Source organism: Mustelus asterias, chromosome 20, assembly GCF_964213995.1.
Source record: "Mustelus asterias chromosome 20, sMusAst1.hap1.1, whole genome shotgun sequence".
Classification (NCBI taxonomy): Eukaryota; Metazoa; Chordata; class Chondrichthyes; order Carcharhiniformes; family Triakidae; genus Mustelus; species Mustelus asterias.
This window is the reverse complement of record NC_135820.1, coordinates 15,116,141-15,135,841: the sequence shown is the minus strand read 5'-3', so window position 1 is coordinate 15,135,841 and position 19,701 is coordinate 15,116,141.

The window sequence follows — 19,701 nt, the reverse complement described above, 5'->3', positions numbered from 1 at the left end:
AACCGTAAATCTGACTGGGCGAGAAGACAACTTGTTTTACAAAGCCCACATAAATTTACATGGGAATCGAACTGTATGTTACCCATTAACACAATCTGTAGAAGCCCTATTTGTAGCCACCCCTGGGTGGACCCCTCATGACTTATATACTGTAGATACATCAGAGACACCCTGTAAGGGACAAATTGGCAAATATAAAAGAGGTTTACAGGGGAGATGTGTGGGACTTGTAAACCCCACAAATCCTACATGCAAGGGGTCCCAACAGGAGGGAGGAAAAGCTTGCCCAGACACTGCAAGCTATCCGCTTTGTTTCACGGAGCAGGGATGGGGATGTGCCTATGCCTTAGTCCCTAAGAATGATTCTGTGTACAGACACAGTGTGTCCGTCAACATTGTCGTATCAACAAGGGACGGATTATTTGTATTTGTGACGAACGAAAATGTTTAAATATAACCGCGGGAAGACAGCTTATTTGCGGGCAATGTAATGGGACTCACGTAAGCTCAGCCAAATGGACATACCCCTTTGATACTTACCAGGTGGTGGGATCAAACGGGAAGCTAAGTGAACTGAACAATTGGCAGTATGAGCAAACTCACAATCGGGCCACTGACTGTTCCATGCCCTCAGAAGGGGTACATTAGGAGGTGAATAGTGACCCGGGCTATTAGCAGGGAATTCTGCGCTAACTGGGAAACCCCGAATACATTGGGATCTTCACTGGGGTATGGGTTCCTCGGAACTTTATCTCTAGGGGGGTCAGCCGGGGTAATTGGAGCTAAGAACAGAAAACATATTGTTTGTGGGCTAACAATCCTGGAAAACAGCACTTCAAAAGCATTGGAAGCTGTCAACCAAGAAATGGCTGAGTTAAGATTGTATGCGCAGCAGACACGATACGCAGTGGACTACCAGTGAGCACAACAAGGGGGAGTATGCGCCATCATAGGCGACAAATGCATAACCCATGTCACAGATGAGTCTTACAATATTACACAAGTCATCAATGACATCAGGACGCAACTCGATAACTTTAAACAGGGACCCACAAGAGGAGGTAGTTGGCTGGCTTGGCTGGTGGGAGAATCCTGGGAATCGTACCTGTTACATGGGTTGATTATACTCATTGTCATTATACTTGTCTGTTGTCTGACTGTGGGATGCCTTAAAGCCTGTTTTAAAATAATGTTGACGAGAATTGTGCCAGGAGCCAGTGTGTACATCGAAGAAGAACCCCTAATGAAGATCCCCGAATACGTCAGAAGAAATGAAGATACTGGAAGAAATAAAGACATCAAAAGAAGCAAAGAAGAAGAGAAGAAAGAGAACCTGTATATGTGAATGTATGATTGGTGGTCTGAGGATTGTCCAAGCTATAATCCGACCAACAGGAGGGACTGTAAGGGGAAAATACAAGGGGGGGCACACTTTAAAATGGCAGCACAAGAAAGCACACTCTGAAATGGCTGCCTGGCACACACAGGGTTAACTGGGAAAGAAGCCAGAAAAACAGCCACAGGCTCCCGCTTTTCAGAAATAACGTCAAGCCAGAATCCTGACAGACAAACCACTTACAAAGTACAGACAGTGACTCATAGCAAACAAACACCTCAGGAAGCCAAAGCCAAGGGTCGAAACATCTTTAAGATAAGGAAACCCCTAAACAAAGAGCTTAGATTAATGCTAGAGGAAGGCGGGAAATATGAATGCGAGGGAACCGATTAGCACCCGCACAAGACGAAACTAGCCATTGATAGACCCATTCATAAAATGCTAAATGTCTATACCTGTTTGTATTCTTGTAAGTATGGGGAAATGTACCCATTCATGAAATGTTAAATACTTGTAAATGTGATAATCTTCGAATCACCGGTCTAACCCATTGTGTAAAGGGTATAAAATTGAACCGCTCCCGGTATACAATTGAGAAAAAGTGTTCTATGAACTTAGCGCTTTTCTCCACGGAGCTCCGTTTAATAAATCGTATTTTCTGAATCTCGAAGTCTGACTACTGGTGGATTTTTCCCACAACAGTACAAATGGAAGCTGCTTGAGTGTGCTGAAAATGAATTAAGATGCAGGTACATCAATGATTAAAATAGAATGGCTTCTCGGCAATTAGTTAAAGGGTTTGGAACATAAACTATTTTGCGACAACTGCACATGATTCGACACCTAGGGCACTGCATCGAATTTTGGATCCCCTAATTCAGCAAACAATAGAATAGCAACGGAAGTTGTTCAGGGAATGTGCACCAAGTTGGTGTTTGGGACTTAGCGGCTGTTTTATGAAGAAAGATTGGATTTTAGAACATAGAACATAGAACATAGAACAGTACAGCACAGAACAGGCCCTTCGGCCCACGATGTTGTGCCGACCTTCATCTGAAATCAAGATCAAGCTATCCCACTCCCTACCATCCTGGTGTGCTCCATGTGCCTATCCAATAACCGCTTAAATGTTCCTAAAGTGTCTGACTCCACTATCACTGCAGGCAGTCCATTCCACACCCCAACCACTCTCTGCGTGAAGAACCTACCACTGATATCCTTCCTATATCTCCCACCATGAACCCTATAGTTATGCCCCCTCGTAATAGCTCCATCCACCCGAGGAAATAGTCTTTGAACGTTCACTCGATCTATCCCCTTCATCATTTTATAAACCTCTATTAAGTCTCCCCTCAATCTCCTCCGCTCCAGAGAGAACAGCCCCAGCTCCCTCAACCTTTCCTCATAAGACCGACACTCCAAACCAGGCAGCATCCTGGTAAATCTCCTCTGCACTCTTTCCAGCGCTTCCACATCCTTCTTATAGTGAGGTGACCAGAACTGCACGCAATATTCCAAATGCGGTCTCACCAAGGTCCTGTACAGTTGCAGCATAACCCCACGGCTCTTAAACTCCAACCCCCTGTTAATAAAAGCTAACACACAATATGCCTTCTTCACAGCTCTATCCACTTGAGTGGCAACCTTTAGAGATCTGTGGATATGGACCCCAAGATCTCTCTGTTCCTCCACAGTCTTCAGAACCCTACCTTTGACCCTGTAATCCACATTTAAATTAGTCCTACCAAAATGAATCACCTCACATTTATCAGGGTTAAACTCCATTTGCCATTTTTCAGCCCAGCTTTGCATCCTATCTATGTCTCTTTGCAGCCTACAACACCTCTCCACCTCATCCACTACTCCACCAATCTTGGTGTCATCAGCAAATTTACTGATCCACCCTTCAGCCCCCTCCTCTAAGTCATTAATAAAAATCACAAAGAGCAGAGGACCAAGCACCGATCCCTGCGGCACTCCGCTAGCAACCTGCCTCCAGTCCGAAAATTTTCCATCCACCACCACCCTCTGTCTTCGATCAGACAGCCAGTTACCTATCCAATCGGCCAACTTTCCCTCTATCCCACACCTCCTTACTTTCATCATAAGCCGACCATGGGGGATCTTATCAAACGCCTTACTAAAATCCATGTATATGACATCAACCGCCCTACCTTCATCAGCACACCTAGTTACCTCCTCAAAAAATTCTATCAAATTTGTGAGGCACGATTTGCCCTTCACAAATCCGTGCTGACTATCCCGGATTAATCCGCATCTTTCTAAATGGTCGTAAATCCCATCCCTAAGGACCTTTTCCATCAATTTACCAACCACCGAAGTCAGACTAACCGGTCTATAATTACCAGGGTCATTTCTATTCCCTTTCTTAAACAGAGGAACAACATTTGCCACTCTCCAGTCCTCTGGCACCATCCCCGTGGACAGCGAGGACCCAAAGATCAAAGCCAAAGGCTCTGCAATCTCATCCCTCGCCTCCCAAAGAATCCTAGGATACATTTCATCAGGCCCAGGGGACTTATCGACCTTCAGTTTATTCAAAACTGCCAATACATCCTCCCTCCGAACATCTATTTCCTCCAGCCTATTAGCCTGTAACACCTTCTCTTCCTGAAAAACATGGCCCCTCTCCTTGGTGAACACTGAAGAAAAGTATTCATTCATCACCTCGCCTATCTCTACTGATTCCATACACAAGTTCCCACCACTGTCCTTGACCGGCCCTAACCTCACCCTGGTCATTCTTTTATTCATCACATAAGAGTAAAAAGCCTTGGGGTTTTCCTTGATCCGACCCTCCAAGGACTTCTCATGTCCCCTCCTAGCTCTCCTCAGCCCCTTTTTCAGCTCGTTCCTTGCTAACTTGTAACCCTCAGTCGAGCCATCTGAACCTTGTTTCCTCATCCCTACATAAGCTTCCCTCTTCCTTTTCACAAGACATTCCACCTCTTTTGTGAACCACGGTTCCCTCACTCGGCCATTTCCTCCCTGCCTGACAGGGACATACCTATCAAGGACACCCAGTATTTGTTCCTTGAAAAAGTTCCACTTTTCATCAGTGCCTTTCCCTGACAGTTTCTGTTCCCATCTTATGCCCCCTAATTCTTGCCTAATCGCATCATAATTACCTCTCCCCCAATTGTAAGCCTTGCCCTGCCGTCCGGCCCTATCCCTCTCCATTGCAATCACAAAAGACACCGAATTGTGGTCACTATCTCCAAAGTTCTCTCCCACAACCAAATCTAACACTTGGCCCGGTTCATTTCCCAGTACCAAATCCAATGTGGCCTCACCCCTTGTCGGCCTATCCACATATTGTGTCAGGAAACCCTCCTGTACACACTGCACAAAAAGTGCCCCATCCAAACTATTTGACCGACAAAGGTTCCAATCAATATTTGGAAAGTTAAAGTCCCCCATGACAACTACCCTGTGACCCCCACACGTATCCATAATCTGCTTAGCAATTTCTTCCTCCACATCTCTATTACTATTTGGGGGCCTATAGTAAACTCCTAGCAACGTGACCGCTCCTTTCCTGTTTCTAACTGCAGCCCATATTACCTCAGTGTGCATATCCCCCTCAAAGTGCTTTTCCGCAGCCGTTAAACTATCCTTGATTAACAATGCTACTCCTCCACCTCTTTTACCAGCTTCCCTACACTTACTGAAACATCTATACCCCGGAACGTCCAACAACCATTCCTGTCCTTGTTCTACCCACGTCTCCGTAATGGCCACAACATCGTAGTCCCAAGTAGCAATCCACGCCCCAAGTTCATCCACCTTGTTCCGGATGCTCCTTGCATTGAAGTAGACACACTTCAACCCATCTTCCTGTCTACCGGTACCCACCCTTGACCTTGATACCTTCCCCAATACCTCACCACCCTCAACACTGACTTCTGGACTACAACTCCTTTTCCCACTCCCCTGACAAATTAGTTTAAATCCCCCTGAAGAGCCGTAGCAAATTTCCCTCCCAGGATATTGGTGCCCCTCTGGTTCAGGTGCACCCCGTCCTGTTTGTAGAGGTCCCACCTTCCCCAGAACGTGTTCCAATTATCCACGTATCTGAAACCCTCCCTCCTGCACCATCCCTGCAACCACATGTTTAAGTGCACTCTCTCCCTGTTCCTCAACTCGCTATCACGTGGCACCGGTAGTGTACCAGAGATGACCACATGTTTTGTCTTTGCTCTCAGCTTCCAGCCGAGCTCCCGAAATTCCTGTTTTAAATCCCCGTCCCTTCTCTTACCTATGTCGTTGGTACCAATGTGTACCACGACTTGTGACTGTTTCCCCTCCCCCTTAAGAATCCAGAAAACACGGTCCGAGACGTCACGGACCCTGGCATCCGGTAGGCAACAAACCATCCTCGAGTCTCTTTTGCTGCCACAGAACCTCCTATCTATCCCTCTAACTAACGAGTCCCCAATAACTATTGCCCTCCCGCTCTCCTCCTTACCCTCCTGAGCCACAGGGACGGACTCAGTGCCGGAGATCCTCTCACTGCGGCTCACCACTGGTATGTCGTCCCCCTCAACCGTATCCAAAGCGGAATACTTATTGCTAAGGGGAACGACCACAGGGGATCCCTGCACCGACTGCTTCTTCCCAGCCCCTCTCACCGTCATCCATCTATTTTCATTCCGCGGAGTAACTGTATCCCTGAAGCTTCTGTCTATGGCCATCTCTGCATCCCTAATGATCCTAAGTTCCTCCAACTCCAGCTCCAGTTCCCTTACACGGTTTTGGAGGAGCTGCAGATGGATGCACTTCTCACAGGTATAATCAGCAGGGACACTGACGTCGTCCCTCACCTCGAACATAGTGCAAGAGGAACATTGCACTGCCTTCACACCCATCCCCTCTAGATACCTTGCCAGTACCAGGTAGAAACAGCAAAAAATGAATTAACTCACCCCTGCTCGCCCAAGCCCTGTGAGCCAAAGCCCTGCAGCTTTCACTCTGCCTCCTGCTCACTCCACTGCCCGCTAACGATGCTGCCCGCTCAAAAGTGCGGCCTACTTTTAAACCCTCCAAAAACCTTCCCAGACTCCTGCTGGGCCCACTTCCTGTTTTTAAAAAAACCTCCGATTTTTTACACAAATTTAACTTAAAATAAATAAATAAATGTAGTGAACAAACCAACTGCCTTCTCCTCAGCCTGGTCCTGTGGAACAATGAGGCTGAAAACTGCAAGTTAAGCACTTTTAAACCCTCCAAAAACCTTCCCAGACTCCTGCTGGGCCCACTTCCTGTTTTAAAAAAAACCTCCGATTTTTTACACAAATTTAACTTAAAATAAATAAATAAATGTAGTGAACAAACCAACTGCCTTCTCCTCAGCCTGGTCCTGTGGAACAATGAGGCTGAAAACTGCAGGTTAAGCACTTTTAAACCCTCCAAAAACCTTCCCAGACTCCTGCTGGGCCCACTTCCTGTTTTAAAAAAAAACTCCGATTTTTTACACAAATCTAACTTAAAATAAATAAATGTAGTGAACAAACCAACTGCCTTCTCCTCAGCCTGGTCCTGTGGAACAATGAGCATAGAACATAGAAATGTTATCTGAGTCGAGAATAAATTATTCTGAGAGGGCTTGACAGGTATGTATTGAGGTGATGGGCAGTGAGGACGGGTGTTTGGAACAGAGTTTCCGAAGAATGGGTCGAGAATTTACCTGAGATTTCAAAGAGATTTATTTTCTCTCACTCAAAGTGTTACTTAATGTTTGGATTCCATGCTTCAACGAACACTTGAAGGTGCGTCATTAACCATTCCAAGGCTGATTTGATACAATTTATTTCATTTAGAGGGGAGTCAAGGGTTATGTGAGGAAGCCGGAAATAGATATTGAGGCACCATCGGATCCGCCATGGACACAGTGAGTGGCAGCGCATGATTGTGGGGCTGAATGGCCTACTTTAGCTCCCATAAGTTGATATTGCCTTATATTTGTGAAGTGGGGATTTCTGCGTGGAAGTAGGGGAACAGCATGGACTTTAATTTGAATATATTCCATGGACTCTGTAGCTTGTCCTGAAATAATCTAAGGTGTGACAGAAATTGAATCCTTAGCCGCGAGAGAAAGGTCTCTCAGGTAGCCTGAGTTAATAAGGACAAATTCATGAAATATGACACATGATAAATGCAGTCATTTCCAATAGAATAATCAGGAAATCTTTGCTATGAGAATATTTCTGTGCGCCAGACACATAAACAGTCCCTATCTTTCTATTTTACTGTAGCCCATGCAAATCTCTCTACCTCAGTAACCACCTCCAGAACCGAGATCGCGACCAAACTGTGTAACTATCACCAAATATTACAACTCCTCCTATCTCCGAAACACCCTCTAGCCTGTGGAATACTCCAGACTGCTATAGCAGCATTCAGGCCCTGCAAACTCCCCTTCTCTCCAAACTCCTCAAGCCGCCACAACCCACTTTACCACTGGACATTCCTCCATACACCACAACCCTATACATTTTTGTAAGCACATCCAGCACGTCCAATCATACCTTCTGTTGAATTCACCTCTGCCCCATACAATCCTCCATCTTTAGATGAACGACTCCAACAAGTACGGTTCTTTCAATCAATTTATTCTTTCCAAGCTTCATTAACATTGCACAATTCCGTAACTTCCTCCAGCCTCGACAATCTGACCTCTGTGACATGTTACATCCATTTCAATCCTTGCACCCCACCAAATGATTACAAGCTCCTCCTCATGTAACCCTCATTATCTGTGTAATCTCCCGTGACTTGTGGAACATTCCCAATCTCTGTGTCTTCTTCCAAGCTTGACAACCCTCCCTATCCCTCTAACCTCCTCCAGCCTATAAAACCCTGCCTATCTCTGTGACAGTCACCAGGCCTCACAGCCCTCCCTATCTCTGTAAACAAATCCAGTCCCAATAACGCCCCGATCCAGAACAAGTACGACAAATACTGCTGCCCTCTGAAACCTCGCCCAGCTCCTACAACTCTCTCTGTATTTGCAACCCCGTTCAGATGCTGAAATTCATGCCACTTCTGGATCTGGTACCTTCTCAATCCCCTAAATACCACCTTCTCCCTGTAACCTCAGCCAAACACTGAAACACTGCCCAAATCTATAACCGTTTCCAGACTCTTCACCTCTTCTTGATCTATGCAACTCCACCTACAGAATAAACTACCATCCCTCATCTTTGTATCCTGCTCCAACCCGTACAAACCTCCATATTATGTAACCTGTTCAAACACCTGAACCCTCACTCTCACGATAACCTCCTTCAGCCCCTACCACCCTCCCTATCTTTTTAATCTCCTCCAACCCCTCGGATCCTCCATATCACTGTAAACTACTCCAGCCCCTGAACCGCCCCTAACGCTGTTACCTCTTCCAACCCCGAAAATCCACCCTAAACCTGTAACCTCCTCCAGACGCCAAAATCCCCCTTACCTTGTAAAAATCATAAGTCTGAAACCCTCCCTATCTCGAGCTTTTCAACCTTGAGGGTTCCTTGATTTGATGCCCTGTGTATTGTTCGTGGTGCAAGCTCCTTGCGTAGGAGACTAATTTTATATCTGAGTTGCTAATTCAATCAGGCTTTTTTTTCTGAAGTGAATCGAGCTCCTTGAGTGGTTATAGAGCTGATCTCATCCAGGCGTATTCAGGACATTCTGTCATACTCCTGACTTTCCATTGAAGGTGGTAGGTTGTCCTTCTGCAGTCAGGACTTAAGTTACTCGCTACGTGATTCACAGCGGCTGACTTGCTCTTGCAACCACAATGTTCATATGAAGAGCCCAATTCAGTTTCATGACAATAGTAACTCAGTATGTTGATACTGGGAGAGTCAACGATGGTCAGGTGATAGAACGTCACGGAGTGATATTTAGATTCCCTATTGTTGGAAATGGTCCTTGCCTGGTGTTTGTGAAGCACGAATGTTCTTTGCCACTTGTCAGCCCAAGCCTGGATATTGTGTAGGTCTTGCTGCATTTGGACAGGAACTGTTTCAGTATCTGAAGTGTCGCGAATGCGGCTGAACATTGTGCAGTCATCAACGAACATCCCCACTTTTGACCTTATGATGGAGGTAATGTGTCTGATTATTTATTTGTTGACGTTTTTGCCTTGGACACTGCCCTAAAAAACGCTTGCAGTAATGATGTAGGATTGAGGTGACGTGAACACCAATGACAAGAGCCATCATCCTCAGTGCCAGGTAAGGTTCAACCGGTGGGGAGTTTTTCGTTTTCCATTAAATCTAATGTTGTAGGGCATTCTGATGCCATACTCGATCAAATACAGCCTTTTTGGTGAAGGATGGTGAATTTCACAGGTTATTTAGCAGATGGCAACTCTGCCAACAACCATTGGAGAAGCCAACTGCTAAACGTACACATCATCCCAATAGTAATCTAAATGTTTTGTTATAAAAACTGGTGAAGCTCTGGGTATAGGCCAAATTTCTGGAATTGACCGCTAGGTGTTGACGTGGCCAAACAGGTTGATTAAAAGGCTGTGAATCTGACCAATCCATTTGGTTGCTTGTGGGAAGAGTGCGGGAATATTCTGATCAGCCGAATTGCAGAGGGTAACGATAATCCACTGCAATACTTTACCAGGAAGCACCTTGCCCAATCCAATGGATGCCTATGGATGCCCCGTTGAGCTTTGTAACTGATAGAGAAGGATTTGCCCCGATAAGCTTTACTACTGCTTGTACGTCTTACGACTACAAATGAAACGTTACAATGACTAATACATTCCACATCACAGAAAGATAATCAAGCACGACGATTATTACCTGATCAGTTGATTGTTTCTCTGCGGCATCACACAATGTTTTATTTCCTCCCAGAATATTGCACGTCCTCAGACTGAACTCCCACCAGGATCCACTCTCCGTCATTCTCCTTCTGGCATTCTCTCTCTCTCTCTCTCACTTTCTCTTATGGTCCTTTAAGACGGCTCCAACGCTGAATTACGTGATGGTTGAGCATCAATCCCAACGCAATTCTCCCCCACCCTCCCCAATTTTCCCATCTCCAATAATGTTATTATACTCCAGAAATCTATCTTGATCATTCTCAGCGATTCAAAATCCGCCATGCTCTTGGATAGAGAAATACAGTTTCAAGCAAAATAACTCATAAGAGTTTTAAATGGTCTACGACTTACTAGAAGACTGTGTGTCCTGATTCCAGAATGGCCAGTGAGTGGAGAAATCCTATCCATGTCTAACCTGCCCCACCGTGTAAGACTTCCGTATGTTTTCATGGGATCACCTCTCATCTCTCAAAGCCAAGGTCCGATTTCCTCTATCACTCCACTTAAAATTCTTTCACCAACCCCGGGTTTAGTCTGGCGAACCTCCGTTGCGCTCTCCCTATGGTAATTAGATCCTTCCTTAGGTAGCGAGCCAACAGCTGTACACAATGCTCCAGATGTGGTCTCACCAAAGTTAGATAACTGGAGAAAGACATATTTACGCTTGTATTCAAATCTCATTGTGAATAAGCCCAGCTTAATGGTTTGCCTTCCGAATCAATATTCGTTCCTGCATATTAGATTTCAGTGAGTAATGACTAACGACATCCACGTGTCTCCAGACGTCAACATTTCCTCCTGTTTATGTAGGTACAAAATATTGATATTGTGGAAAATGTTCAAATTGATGAAATCATGCTCGGAACAAATTACATTCTTATGATCACACTCTTGCCTCTGGGTGCGTGATCAAACCGGTAAGAGGTCAGGACAAGGGCAGATATGAAGAAATTGTTCCCGTTCGCAGAATGGTCGAGAAGAAGAGGACACTGATTTAAGATGATTACACAACAGAACCGTCGGCAATAGGAGGATTTTAAATTTTCACAAATCTTGGTTATGATCTCGAAATGCTACATTTGAGAGTATAATTAAGGCACTTTCATTGTTATCGTCCCAAAGATCTGGGGAATTCACTGAAGAGAGGGAAATTCCACAGTTACGGAGCAATACTGTATGGGCTGGGACTGACGGGATGCTGCAGAGATCGTGCAAAGAAGACCGAGTGGCCTCTTGCTGTGCAGTAACGATTCAGCAACTGTGCAAACATGTTGATACTGATAATCGAACAGAATTGGAATTTTGAGGTGAGGGTTAATATAATCACTGTTCTAGATGCTTTTCCATTCTTGAATCTTGACATGACTGGCCACAAACCTGACAGATTAGGTGCACGGATCACCTCTAGAAAATCTTTTTGCCTGGAATGACGGACATTGCAAACAGAGTTGAACCATTTAGCTGATAAAATATTGCACAGTTTAAATGTTGGCTTTTCAAAACGCTCAGCAGCCCCTCACCAAGGCTCTTTCGACAACAACCTCCAAATCGGAAACCTCTCGCAACTAATAAGACGAGGGCAGCAGTTGCATCGGAAGAACATGTTACCCAGTACCACCCACCGCTCTATCCCCGTCACCATGGCTATTTCAAGTCTCCTACTCACCTTCGGACATGAAGGAGGTGCCGGTTCGCTGTGAGGCAGCAGTGCCAACCTGTGTGCCGCTTGTGTTACAAATGATGTTGTGAGAGCCACTTCCACAGATGATCAGCTGCACTTGGTAAACATGTTCCGATCGTGGAAGCCTCCAGGAGATCTTGTGGCATGATTGTTCTCGAGGGAGTACGAGTTATACAGATCTCATGGCAGCATCAATGGTAAACACTTTTGTCCATTTCTACTTATCTTTCCCATGCCGTGATGTCCGAAGCGGGAGGGTCAAACTTCATGCTGACCATACTCCCGCAGCTTCTTTTCATGCGTTGACTGTGGATAGGCCATTGATCCCTCAGAAAGGGGAACAGGGTTCTTGCAAATGACAATATGTCGGACAAAACGCTGATGAACACACATGCTACCTACTGCTACACCTCGAAGACCTCCTTCTCAATTGTGAGAAGTACATATTCTAAAGGAGGGGGTCAGATAGCTCAGTTGGCTAGACGGCTCATTCATTGTACAAATTTTCACGAATAGTGTGGATTCTGTTCCCGCACAGGCTGAGATAGTTCACGAAGGCCTCACATTCTCAAGCATAACACTCTTCTGAGGTCTGGAGACCCTAAGGTTACATCAGAACCAGTCACACTCTCTCAAAGGATCAGCAGCCGATGGTCAACCGAGACTGTGGCGACATTTCATTTCATATTCCACAGAGTATCTCGACTCTCCACCCAAAAAAGGAAAGCACCACATTCCACCAAAATAAATGTGGCAGAGAAAAGTGCACCCAGTATAGGAGTCACTGTGAAGTTATCTATAGATTGATATAATCTGAAGGAGGCCATTCGGCTCGTTGAGCATGTCCTGACAACAATCCCACCCAGGCCACATCCAGGTAATCCCAAGTATTTACCGTCCAAATCCGCCTGACACGAAAGCGCAATTTAGGATGGTCAATCCACCTACTCTGCATATCCTTGGATTGTGGGAGCGAACTGAATCACCCAGAAGAAATACACGCAGACATGGGGAAATCGTGCATACTCTACGCAGGCATTCACCTAAGGTCGAAATGGAACACTGGTCGCAGGACGCTATGAGGCTGTAGTGCCAAGCTCTGTGCCACTGTGCCAACCACAGTGAATCGCAATGTTGATGCTGATAAGGATTATTCTATTTGCAGACGGAGTGTATCCATGAGCAACCGATCGGTTTCATTGCAGACAAATCTCTATAGTTCCGATTCTCTCCGTATGTCAGATAAAGGAGAAGGATGAGGAGCAGGTTTGAACTCTCTACCTTGTTTTCACAGCTCACATGAAAGAATTTAACATCGCCATCAGAGCAGTACCACACAGAATATTGAAAAAAATGGCTGCCCAACAAAGGTGGTGCGTTGCATTGGCTACTTTCATGACAACTTTGATTGCACTGTGCAGTTTAGGGAACCACTTCTGACACTTTCAGGTTGAATAAAATGTTGAGTCCAAGCCCCACTTCGGTATTTCGTTTCGATTCTCCTGGTTTGCAATTCTGGATGGAGATTACCTACCTCCCAGGTCAGATGGCAACCTCTGCAGAATATGCAGGATGGCAACAAAGAGAAATTACAGCGGCTCTTAATCAGAGTATCAGTCTAGGCTGCTTTTATGCACGACAAACACAACATACATCGCGTGTCTTCCACATACCATTTACTTGTTCTTCTTAAAAAAGCTGCATCAAAACTTTGGTGATGAAAGAGAGCGACATAACTCCCATCGTGGTCAGGAATCGCCCTGTGATTGGCTGTTTGCTCGTCGGAGTTGCTGCTGTCAATATGCATGGGATTATGTTGATTGATGTGGGAGTTTCGTCCCCTGCTTTCTGGTCCAGCATTGAGCCCTCTGTCGCCACGACAACGTGTTGCCTGTTGGGCGTTTTGACTATAAATTTTAGCATTACACCCTGCACATAGAGGAACACTTTGCTGTCAACAGATGCAAAAAGAAACAATCATTCTTGATGGGCCTTTCTCTCGGGGCTATGGCTTCAATTGCTGGAGCACCTTTCACGGGTTCAGGACGAGCTATCTGATACTTAATGAAGATAAGTAACAATCATCTTCAGCGGATTAATTAACTTTGTAAACAACCGCAACATATGACTCCGACCAGCAAGATACGGCTTTATGAAAGCTCCATCCTCAGCACCTTACTTAACCTCTGTGAAACATGGACAGCTTAGAACTATTGAGAAAATATTCACAGTCTGGACATCACAGGAAAGGACAAAATCATTGATAAAATAGTTTTCTCAAAGAGATGGCTCCCGGGCGTGCCAGCACTTATCAAGTCGACGCAACTTTGCTGACCTACATCCATTCACAGGAGCGAAGATGGACGCAGTCCTGTTGTTCAACTGCAGGATGAGAAAAACAAGATCAAATGATGTGTGAATCGTCGCTTCGATAATGGTTGGAAGCATAGTATGAAGACACATGTATGTTAACTAATGGGAGTCGCCAATCAACCACAGGCGAATGGCGACATGCCGTGTGAGCTGGTGGATGTCATCCTTACGCAAAGTGGGTATCGTGAATTGGCAACAGGATCCAATGCCAAAAGCAACGCCCCGCAATGATGCTTTTTAACCAGTTCAAATACTCTGGCTGCAATTCTCCGCCCGATTAAGCCAGCAGGATTCATGTGGCTGGGAGGCTGAAGAATCTCGCCCACTGTGTCAGCCAAAAACAAATCTGTACAATTCAGGATGAAACCATCAGAAATAAATCCATTGCGTTTCCCTCATAACGTGTCCAGCGAATGGAGCTAATACAATTAAAACGTTACCATAAAAAAGCAGAGCTCATGGGAATGGCAGCTATATCACACCCTGCTTACCGAGAGGAAACATGAAGATAAATGGATCAATTCGAGCATGTTGATGAACTGCACGGAATGGGATGCCATAGGGATTGGTGCCAGGACCCAAGCGGATAATAATCTATACGAATAACTCGACCGAAGCAAAGCAGCCAGCATAATCAAGGACCCCACGCACCCCGGACGTTCTCTCTTCCAACTTCTTCGGTCGGGAAAAGATACAAAAGTCTGAGGTCACGTACCAACCGGGTTCCCTGCTGCTGTAAGACTTTTGACTGGACTTACCTTATATAAGTTGATCTTTCTCTACACCCTAGCTATGACTGTAACACTTCTGCAATCTCTCGTTTCCTTCTCTATGCTTTGTCTGTCCAGCGCGCAAGAAATAATACTTTTCACTGTGCGTTGATACATGTGATAATAATAAATCAAATCAAATCAAAATCAGATAACATTGTTGCCAAATTTGCTGACCATAATTTGATACAAGGGAAAGCAAGTTTTGAGCAGGACACAAAAATATCTGCAATGGTGAATTTAGTGTTTCGAAAATTGGAATTTGTAATATGATAAGGGGATATGTGAGAAACTGCACTTTGGAAGGAAAAATGGAAGACAAAAATAATATGTAAATGAAGAGAGAATATAGAATTCTGTGGTACAAAGGGAAGGTGCTTGAATGTGCTGAAAAGAAATTAATATGCTCGCACATCAATTATTAAAAGTAAATGGGATTTCGGAAATTATTTCAGGGGTCTGAAACAAAAACTAGTTTCGCTACAACTGCCCATGATGTTGATGTTGCCACACCTCGTGTACTGCATCGAGTTTGGATCCCCGAATTTCACAACGAATATAATTGCAATGGATGTAGTTCAGTAAAGGTACACTTAGTTGTTGTTTGGGATTCAGCGGCTGTCTTATGTGGAACGGTTGGACAGGTTGGAGTTAGAAGGTTAAAAGGTTATCTGATTCAAACATAAATTATTCTGAGAGAGCTTGACAGGGTCAGTGTTCAGGTGATGGGGAATGAGGGCACGTGTAGGGAACAGAGTTCTTCGAAGAATGGGTCTGGAATTTACCTGAGATTGTAAAGAGATTTGTTCTCTCTCAAGTGCTATTTAACGTTGGAATTATTTACTTCAGCGAAAACATGAAGCTAGGCCATTAACCATATTCAAGGCTGATTTGAACAGAATTGCTTCATTTCGAAGGAAGTGAAGGGTCATATGAGGAAGCCAGAAAGTAATGTTAACGGCACCATTAGATCCGTAATGGCCATATTGAATGGCAGCACATGAATGGTGGACTGAGTGACCTTCCCTAGATTCGATCAATTCAGTTCATATTGCCTTATATAACTGGGCAATTGTTGTGTGGAAATAGGGTCCAACATGGACTTTAAATTCAATATATTCTATGGACTCTGTTGCTTGTCCTGAAGTCATCTAATGTATTCCAGAAATTGAAGCCATAACCCAGAGAGCAAGGCCTGTCAAGCAGCTTGAGGTAATAAGGATGAATTAATGAAATATGAAATATGCTGAATGTAGTCATTTCCAAAAGAAGACTGGGGAAATTTTTGTTATTACAATGTTTCTGTGCATTTTAAAAAGATCATTACGGATGTAAGCTCTCCCTCTGGATCAAGATAGCTAAGAAACTCATACCTCGTTTGTCTGCTGCATTAACTGCCATTGATACCAGGTCCCCTGAGCTCCCTGTCTCACTGGGAGGTCCTCCTGGATTTATATTAGGTGACGCTTGGCATACTCCATCTCGGTGCTTCAGTGTGCAGCTGTCTCCAGCTGCAGCATACGCTACTTTCTCTCTCTGAAGGTGGGAGGTTTAGTCTTATTACGGGTGCAGGAGGGGTTTTACCACTCACTGGCAGCCGTCGGTGTGACTGGTACGTGGATAGGAGATAGTCAGACAATCGTTCAAATCTTCTTTCGTATTCATCTCAGAATGTGATTGTTCTGCGTTTGTGTGTGTGGAGTGTGGGTGGAGGTCGGGGTTAGTTTGTGTGCCAGTGAACATAACAGTGTGCGACAGTGGGTATGCATATTTGTGTGGGCTTAATGATATTGTGTCTTTGTATATGCAAATATCTAACTGTGGCTCTGAACTTACAACTGTGATTGAGGGTGCGCATGTCTGAATGTGCGTGTGGGGTTTTGCAAATTTGATTAGGGGTCTCTGTGTATATGAGTGAATATGTCCGTCATATGTATCTCCGTGTGACTTTGCGTTGGTGTGCATATGTGTGTCTCTCTGTGACTCTGTATGTGTGGGTGTGAACATCTGGATTTTATGTGTGTGTTTGTGTATTTGTGCACGCCAGTATGTTACGTACTTGAGTGTGTCCGTGTGTTTGTACCCGCAGATACTGTGTTTATGTGTGTGTGCATTTGTGAGTGTTTGTGTGTGACTGTCTCTCATGTTTGTTTGTGTGCGTGTGTGTGTGTTTGCGTGTGTGTGTGTGCGCGCGCACGCGTGTGAGTGTCTGTCTGTGTGCATCTGTGTATGACGTTGGGGATTGGGGAGGGATTCTGGTGCTGGGTTGTCTTTATGCATGCACGACTCTCTGTAAAAGCATTGGGAATTAATGACGGAGAAGAAGAAGATGGTCGAGTACACAGTGTCAAAACTAACGGGATCTCTTCTGGTAAAGGTGAGAATTGTTGAATGAAATCTCCCTGAGACTGGGAGAGTTTACGCTAACAGGAGCAAAAATGATCGTGGATAATTAGCTGCACATGCGCTATGATGGAAAGAAAGTAAAGTAATATTTGGACCACGTGATTTATCATAACAACTGCAAAAATGTAAGAAATGTGACATGTTTGATGCAGATGCCGCTACTGGTGGGGAAGAACAATATAGAAGATGTCTGATGGATGGAAGACTCATAGAGATTAAATGATAACTACAAACATGGTATAAGGAAATGGAAATGGACAAGGGGCAAATATAGAAATAAAACAATGGTCCAGAGGAAGCATAATTAGAAATCTCAGAATTGGCAGAAAGACGTTTGAACAACGGCAGCTCATTGAGTGACTATTATAGAACGCAATGATCGGAAAATAGGAGACGTTTGGGCTGTAGAAAAATGTTTATATAAAAAAACGCACAATGGACAACAGTGGATGAAACAGAGATATAATATGAGCGGGTGCGAAAGGAACTGACAAATTTCAGTTCATTGGGTTATGAAGAGAGTTCAATAATGCAGTAACACAGAGAAATTCCAGGTAAAGAACATAACTTTGTTGAGGGGTTGCTAAACTATGAGACCTCATTAGGTGAGCGGAACATTTGGACCATCACAGCTCCATGAGTGCAGCAGGGGTGTCAATTCATTCATGCTGAGAAGTTGAGAAACACTGTAAATGATCGTTAATTCTCGATCAAAAGAATCGGATAAGCAGATATTTACTGATGGAGAGAATTGAGTAATGGCAGTTAGTTAAGTGAAGTGGGAAGGGCGAATTAATTGAGCTTTGGTACAGCAGTCGAACCTGGAGAGCTTGATGAGTGATTGATGTGGGTTGTTTAATGGGATTCCAATGGGAAATGGGCACAAAGAGAGTTCACCGAATGATGGATAAAATTGGATAACGAGAGCTGATTAAAAGGGGACCCCAGTTCGGGGTGACATTTCCACAGCTGGAGCGCAGTGAACGATGATATGGAAAGATGTAAATCCCCAGATTGTTGGAGAGAGATGAAATTGAAGAGTTATTTCAGTGAGCATTCGAACATAATCAGTATAATGGGTTATACTGATGCAGAACGTTGGGCAAGGGGAACTGTCCTCCTGATGAGTGATGAGTGGAAAAATAGGAATTAATTAAATGATTGAGAGTGAAACAATACAAACGTTGTGACACAGAAGATGGATGGAGAGAACTGAACATTGTGAGCTACATGACTCGGGGTAATTTTGACAATAGGAGCTCTTGAGTGATTGGGAAAGTAAGACATGTGTTAGTTGGACCATGTGCAGAAAGGATCATTGATTTACAATTTAAATCGCTCAATGTGAACGTTTTCAGCCACTGGGCAAGAACTAGTGAAATACAAGGTTCCAGAACTGGTTAACACACAATAGTAATCTAGAAATATAATACACACACACACACACACACACACACACACAAACACACACACACACACACACACACACACACACACACGATGCGTGCGCGTATCCCAGTGCATTTGTAAATAATGTTTTCATAATTACTCATGGAGGGACTTGCACAATGGCAGCTCAAAGGATAGGTAAAGCACCGTCATTGACGTACAATTGAAATCGCACAATGTTAGCGCTTTCAGTCAATGGGCAAGAGCTGGTGAAATACAAGGTTCCAGAACTGGCCATCACAAAGTAATAATCTGGAAGTATAACACACACACATGGAGACGCACAAGCACACACACACACACACGCACACACAAACACATACACACACACACATACTTGATATGTGCGCGCATCCCACTGCATTTATAAATAATATTTTTATAACAACAAATGGAGACATTTGCAGAATGGCAATTCAAAGGTTCATGGAGATGTTGGCCAATGGGAGCTCAATGCTTCATGAGTGATTTGAACAAAATAAGCTCAATGATTCATGGGCAGCGTAGAAAATTGGGAGCTAAATGATTGATGGAGAGATTAGGAAAATGGAATCACAATGATTGACGGAGAGTGCTCAACAATGCAAGATCAATGATAGATGGAGACATTTTGTCAAAGGGAGTTTAATGAGCAGTGTTTCAAAATGGGACCTTAAGGTTTGGTGGAGAGACTTGGGCAATTGAAGTTCAGTGGTGGATTTGGAGTGTTCGACAATGGGTGTTCTATCATTGATGAAAGGAGTTAGACAATTGGAGCACAATAATTGATCCAGAGATTTGATCAGTGGGACATCAAAGATTGATGGAGCGAGTTGGTCAATTGTGCTCACAG